Consider the following 8088-nt stretch of genomic DNA (forward strand, 5'->3'; position numbering starts at 1 on the left):
GGGGACAAGAAGGAACACCCATTCCTCCTTCCACCCCCCACGCAAACAAAAGTGAAGCCCTGCCTTCTCAGCGAACAATTGCCAAACACGCAAAGTAGGATTTCCTCGGATTTAAATGTGTATTCACACACGTGTCTGTTCATGATCGTTGAGCCACTCGTAGCCGTTTCAGGAAACAGTAACATGTGGGCCATTATCGTCTCATTAAGCATTAGCATTTAGAATCAACATAACAAATGCTAATTCAAGCCACAGTTTTGACTTTACATGTTTTCTTTGCGGGTCCATGAGAAGACTGCTGGTTGGAACACATCAACTTTTGCTTACCAGAGCAACTCAATGCTATTATAGTTGTCTAAAACTAGAGGAAAGTTGTGAAAACACGTTTTAGACTGAACTGTAATAAAAACAAAATATAGACTTTAGCTCAAAAAAGTTGCAAAGATATGACAGTTGCCCGTCCACGACGCAAAGCTCTTGTTCCAGCACATCCCAAAGGTGCTTTATTGGTTTGAGATCTGGTGACTGTGGATGCCATTTCAGCACAGTGAACTCACTGTCATATTCCAGAAACCAGTTTGATCTCATCTTTGTGACGTGGCATGCTATCCTGTTGGAAGAAGCCATCAGAAGATTTGTACACTGTGGTTATAAAGGGATGGGCAGGATCAGCAGCAATGCGCAGGTAGGTTACTAAAGGGCCAAGACTGTGCCAAGAGAATATTACAGCATTACACTATTACATGACCACCAGGCTGAACCGATCCTGTCTACTGATACAAAGTAGAATGGACACCATACCATACCAGCTTTATTTGTAAAGTACTTTAAAACAACAATAATGGACTAAAGTGTTGCACAGAAGAATAAATAAAAGACAAAATAAATACGGTGCATATGATGCATAATGAGGCACAGAATAAACATACAATACAAATGAAATAAATAAAAGACATAAAACAAGAGAAGAACATTAGCCATAAATGGGTTTTTAGTAAGATTTAGAAAAAGATTGAGAAGGTCCATGATTTCATGTTGTGTACAGCAAATTCTCTTTTGATCAGAAAACATTTCACTTCATTGTTCTTAGCTGACACGGATGGTAAGGTGTGGTCGAATGCTGCTGTAGCCCATCTGCTTCAAGGTTGTGCAATTAAAGATGCTTTCTGCATACCTTTGTTGAGTTACTGTTTCCTTCCTAGTTGGAAGCAGCCTGGCCATTCTCCTTTGACCTCTGACATCAGCAAGGCATTTTAACCCAGATAACTGCAGCTCACTACATATTTTCTCTTTTGGGACGATTCTCTGTAACCCCCAGAGATGGTTATTTGGAAAAATCCAAGTAGAACATCATTTTCTGATGTACTCGGATCAGCCTGTCTTGCACCAACAACTATGACCCATCACATCACCTTTCCTCTCCATTCTCATGCTCAGTCTGAACTTCAGCTGATCATCATGTCTAAATGCCAAAATGCATTGATTTGCTGATGGGCTGAGTGGATCAGATGCTCTAAGGTACTACTGATTTTGTACACTAGGCAGGATTTTCTTGCAGGTTTAAATAAGCAAGCTTATACTTTGTATTAAGCTAAGATGACCAAGATATAGGACTCAAAATTCACAACAAGGACATGGTCATTTTCTTCTTTGTTAAAATGGATTAAAATCCAACAAGAAATTACAAATATTGAGACAATACCTCTATATTTAACTGAGCTCCTGAGACCTTTACAAACCAACGTTGGGGCATTTGTTTGATACTCAGGAGATAACTTGTTTTTTCAACATCATTACCAGCTTGTAGACACAAAATAGAAAATGTTATGAATGTTCAGGGACTAGTTATTATTTGGTTAGGCAGATATTTGGCTACATACAACCTGACAGTCAGAGACAAAAGAAGGTATTAACATGGCATGCAATCTTGGGAACAGCTAAGTTCACTAAGTGATGTAATAGTTTGTAGAACCACCTTCAACAGCAATGACTTGAAGTAATTGTTTTCTGTAAAACTCTATGACCATGTTAGTCTCACAAATCATTGTGGAGGAATTCTGACCCTTTACGCTGCTGATTCAGTTTGTTGACGTTTGCATTAGCAGTCCATTACATAACAGCACTCTTAGGGTTCAGTCACATCATTTCAGGTGTACTGAGGTCTGGACTTTGAATGTGCCATTGTCACATCTTGATTCTTCTCTTTTTCAGTCATTCTGTTGTAAATTTGATGGCGTGCTTGAGATCACTGTCCAGTTGGATAATTTGGGCCATGCTTTAGCTGTCGGATTGATGGCCTCGTTGTTGACTCACTGACTGCAAGATGCCCAGGTCCTGTGGTTGTAAAACACACCCAAATCATCATACATCCACGACTTGATATTTGGTATTAAGTATTTGTGCTGATATGTTATATTTGTTTTGCCAAACAACAATCTCCACTTTGGCAGTGTCTGTTCAAAGAACATTCTTCCAGAAGTCTTGTGGTTTTTCAAATGCAGCTTTGCAAACCTAAGCTGTGCTGCTATGTTCTTTGTAGAAAGAAAAGGCTTTGTCTTTTCATTCCAGAACCCATTCTTGTTCAATGTTTTTTAAATTTTGCTGTCATGAACTTTAACATTTAACATGCTAGCTGAGGCCTGTACAGCTCTTGGTTATTTTGACTTTTCTCTGAGCATTGCATGGTCTGATCTTTGGACGAGTTTGCTCTGACATTCACTCCTCTGAATGCTCCAGACTGACAAATGGTCAAAACTTTTGCTCTTATTGAGGTGGTCACAGTGCTGATCAGCTTCTCAAGTACACTTGATCAGCAGCATGTGGCTGCTATTTAGCTTCTTTTTATTACTATGGAAACATTAAGGGTGTACTTATTTTTCCACAGTACTGCATAGAGTTGTGTGAAAACTTTGTTTTTCACATGGCTGTATGTTTGCCACATTATCACTGGTCTTCTATGAAGTAACAATGAGGGACTGGGGTCACCCCACATGATTCCTGCTAAACATCCTGTCAATCTATAACGCAGCACATGTGCCACGCACACAACTTCCTCTCTCGTTTGTCTATTGTTGTTATTCATTTTTAAACAGAGGAGATCCACTCCACCTTACTGTAAAACACGGCCACGTCAAGCCCCAAAACTGCAGCCCATGTCAGCAGACAGTCTGACCCTGGAGAGGAAAATTTAGACTTTGCCAATATAATGTGAGCAGCTTATTTTGATCAGTTGTGCCTCTTTTTTTAACCACTGCCACTCCCTTGAGGTCATGTCAGTAAAGTTTGGTTACAAAGCAATTACATGATCAGTGTTGTGTCTTGTATTAATATCCTCAATACTTGTTATACAGTAGGAAAACATGTGGGTATTTATAGAGCAACCAGATACTCCGCATTATGTCATAAGAGCAGAGAGCCAAGTCATAAACATGAATGTAGGAACAGAAAGAAACCAAGGGTAACAAAAAGAAAACAAAGTCATACTGTCTTTTTACTAACTTGCGGTGACTAGATTTAAAAACTATGTCTGGTGTGGTATCTCCTGCCCATGTGGACAGACATGAGGCAGAGAGACTGGGGCTGTAGCCCAGTCCCAGGGCTCTCACCACAGCATTCGCTGGCATCTCCCAGTAAACAGCCATAAAACAGAAAATATCCTCAACACAGATGCTGACATTCCTCACCACTACCATCAGTCCCCCATTTGGAAAAAAGGAGGGTTGTTTTGTTCTCTGCCATACCACCGGTGCATGTGTTTTGGAGAGAGTTTCCTTTATTCAGCATGGACGGGCTTTAGTAAGGAAAAAATGTGAAGTTTTAGCTCTTCCAGTAAGGACGTACAACTGAAAGCAATCATCAGCTCTAAGCGCATCAAGCTGGGCAGATTGAGAAGATTTTGATGGTTAATATAACAAAGTCTAAGGGATTTGACTTCTGTGGTTACATTTTTATCCACTGCTGTCAATAACACCCGTTTATTTTTCAACCTTCACATTCATACGAGAGACAAACAATTTGCCTTGTTTATATCAGAGGAAACACAGTATAGAAGCCATCTGGCATTAAAACAAGTACTTACAATATGCCGTGATACTGGGTTTTATATTATGAAATCCACTTATATAAGCTTAAGAAGTAAGAACTTTAAAGCAGCCAACTCTGACTGTTTTTATTTTCTGCCTCTGGATATTTCACGTTCCATCAAACACTCACCCTGTCACAGAAGCAGCTCCCTTAAAATCACAGGTCATGTGATATACTGTGACCTCTCACATCTGAGCTTTTATCCAAATTGTTGTCTTGACCCCTAAAGAAGTGATTGTTAAGGTCACTTCTGACTCCTCGTGCACACTTGGCCATAAAATCTATCTGGTTTTACTATCCAAAGTTGACTTCTGTTAAACTTACATAGACGTAGCCCTTATTTTGAATCTTGTAGCATCCTCACCTTCAGGGCATCATAAGCATATAAATTAGAGATGGCACGATACCACTTTTTTATGTCCGATACCGATACCGATATCATAAATTTGGATATCTGCCGATACCGATATGAATCCGATATAGTGTTTTTTAATCAACAAAACTGTTTTTTAAATATCTTGCTGCATTTTGTATAAGTTCATACTCAAGTTTAAAACAACAACTACACTAAAGCTATTCTGTTATACCTGTATGCAAAAAAAAATATTTCATAGTTCAGCAATACTGATCAATCTAATAAACTTAAACCTACACCATCCTCCCTATTCTGGTATTTTAAAGAGTACTTAGCATAAATATTAAGCAACCTAACTAATAGGGTTCCAACTCCCAGCAACAACAAAAATAAATAAATAAAAAATAGGGAACCACCCCTCACGCTCCACCTCATGATGCTTAATCAACGTAATCAACCTTAATTTGATGCAGTGTGGAAAAAAAATACACAGAAATCAATTATTTTTCAAGAAATATTAAATAGATTCAACATCTTTCTTCAACAAAATTGCAGACTGCACAGATGGTACCTTCCCAAAGGAAAAAGTACTATAGCTTACTAGGGTATATATATTAGACTTAATAGTCACTATATACAGTAATTGACTTCTATTCATTTTACATCAAATTAAAACTTTGGGTGTCAGATAATTATTTATTAAAAGCTCGACATTTTAAATGAGAATAAGAAAGAAAAGTGTGTCTTTGTGCCCCCTTTTCCCTGTTCATGCCCTATCGGCCCCCCTGGCTAAACTTTGCTAGATCCGCCCCTGCACAGTTACAGCCGTCAGCTGTAGAAAAAGATCCTCGAGTAGAAAGTAATAATAAATACATTCTAACAATAGCTGATCAAGCTTAAACGTGCTGCTGTTGTTCAGCCGCTGGTTTCCTCTTTCTGGTGCAAAGTGGGCCAAAAGCAAACTAGAGACACAGACTCCCGACAGAAAAGCCGATCAGCTGATCATTAAGCAGTTTCATGATTGAAGTAGCAGCAGGAGAGGCAGTCGCTCCATATATCGCTTGTTAAGCTTAACGCAGGAATGCTTTACAAACATTCAGAGATGGACTTACACACTTGCTTTACTTCTCTCGGGATAACTTTGTCGGAGATGAAATGCCGGTTGCTAGCGAAGCTCCACATGCTATCCAGACCACCGACAGGTCCCGCATGCCACAGCCGCTCTATCACGTGATGCATACTGCTCTGACGTGCTAATGTTCTGAGGTGAGTTACGGCGTGTTGCAAGTTTTGTGAGGTGCTTTCGTGATATTTAATGGATCGGATTACATTTTTTATTTTTCTCCGATATCCGATCCAGTAATTTAGGTCAGTATCGGACCGATACCGATACGTAATATCGGATCGGTCCATCTCTAATATAAATACACACACATACAAACGTGAACAAGGATTCTGGTTTTCCTAAGGATATGATAAACTTTATTGATTCCACAAACTGAGCATATGGATCGACAAAAGAGTGGCACACGTTCTGGGAATTCCTGTGGGCCTTTTGATTCCTTTTTTTTCCCACCGTGAAAACTTGTCACCATAGGAATCCATTTGAACAGAATGACTTCAAGCTGCAGCGAGGAAACTACAAACTTTTAACAACTGCCTTTCAAGCCTGCAGGGGGGATGGCAAGAGTTTGATAGTGAAAAGAACAGTGGATTTTAGAGGCGTGCTTAAACTCAGTCTGTTATTTCTAATAAAAGTGAAACATATCGCACGAAAGTGAATGACAAGCACTAAATGAAACAATGTAGCAGATAAGAAAAAGTTTTGAATATAACTTTATTTTCACAATATGATTACAACGTAATACTGTCAGCTGTTGTGTTGCTGTGATTACTGTAAAGTGTAGCACATGTCCTCAGCTGTACAGCTTTGTCACAATTCCTGTGCACACACAGGTACAGGAATGCTGTTATTTTTAGAATTTTAATGTTTACAGACATAATGAATATGGGAATCTTAAGAGCAGCAGCTAAGGCTTATACACAAACTGGGAACCATATTACACATCCACAACAATCAAAGTCTAAAGAAGAAATAACTGAATTATGGCACTTCTAAGTGAATGATTTTACTTTCAACATCGACATTCCCCTTTACAGTCTTTACACTTGCTAAAGTAAATCATTGTACTATCCTTGTACTACTGCTGTGCTACCTCTGTTAATTTGAACACCCACATTTACGTCATTTAACTGTATTCACAAAGAACAGTAGTTACAATTTACATTCCATTTCCTGTATTTTTTACAGCTGTTTGTTTCAGTGCCTGACTTTCACCTTTTAGAAACTATCATATTATTTATTGTATATAATTGAGAGAGTTGTTAAAGTGAGGCAGCTTAGTTAAGTGCATAGACAGTGTTCACAAAGAGCTTGTTGATAGAAAATCGAATCCAGGAGACAAGCAAAAGCTTCCTAACAGCACCCACTGCAGAAACACTTGTACCTTTAATTACATAAAATCACAACTCCTGTCAATAAGATAGAGATATGTTTACTTGTTACACATATTGCAAGTCTCAAAAGCAAGCTGTGGTCAACACATTGTCCTCTATTTAAAACTACAATGATTCCTCCTACTCAGTGGCTGACTCCCATCAGTCTTAAACGTGACACACCACAGCCCATACGTCAACACATCACATATGGAAACTGAGTTATCCTCGGAGAGAGAATGCAATCTGTTGCAGACGCTCTTAACATTGTGTATATTCCACAGAAGTCTTCAAACAAGCTGTGGATGGCTAATGAATGAGCTAATGTAAACTAAAGTGCCCTTTCCCTCAGGCCCTCTGTATCTCTTGCAGTCTTTTTCTTCATCTCCTCTTCCTTGACTTTCATCCAGAGTGGCCTATCTTTCTTTTCTAATTTCACATCTCTTTACTCTTCCCTTTGTTCCAATCCTTTCCTCTTCCCTATGTCCTTTTTCAACCCACCCACATCCTGGTGGGTTCTTTGAGTTGGAGTATCTCCCCAAACTATTAACAGTGGTTCCATGTGAGCCTCTGGAATTTCCTTTATACTGTGTGCAGCAGGTCCTGCTCTCCTCCTGAAGGATCCCATGGACTTGTTTGCTTCTGTATACATCTTACAATGATTGGGGCAACATTAATGAAAAGAGAAAGACTGGAGAAGGTCTGAGAGGATGTGGGTGACATAGTTAGACAAAAAAACTCTCATGTCGGCCAATTGTGGGGCTCACCATTATCAGGGTTCAGTGAGCTTGACCTCCACTTATACACACTGGGATGTGGACACACACAGAAACACTGGGATATAAACACAAACGAAATAACACTGAAACTAGAAAGTTCTAAACACAAGTATTAATTTGCTAAAGAAAACAAACAGAAAACATATTAACTTGCAAAGTTTCGGAAATGATTACAGATAACTTCCTCTCCCTTTCAAATTGGGAAAAAATTATTGCATCCACTTCAATATGAGCAAGCTTACTAAAAAAAAATCCACCTGTTTCTTGCCAGTAGTTGCAGGGATATGCACTAAATATATTCATACTGTCATACAGAATATTTGAATTTTCACATTGTTCTTGATGATAAGAAAATACATGCATAAGAAAATGTTT

The sequence above is a fragment of the Copadichromis virginalis genome, linkage group LG7, assembly GCF_057382275.1.
Source record: "Copadichromis virginalis isolate Kocher_CV1m ecotype Utaka linkage group LG7, C_Virginalis_male_GT1.1, whole genome shotgun sequence".
Classification (NCBI taxonomy): domain Eukaryota; kingdom Metazoa; phylum Chordata; class Actinopteri; order Cichliformes; family Cichlidae; genus Copadichromis; species Copadichromis virginalis.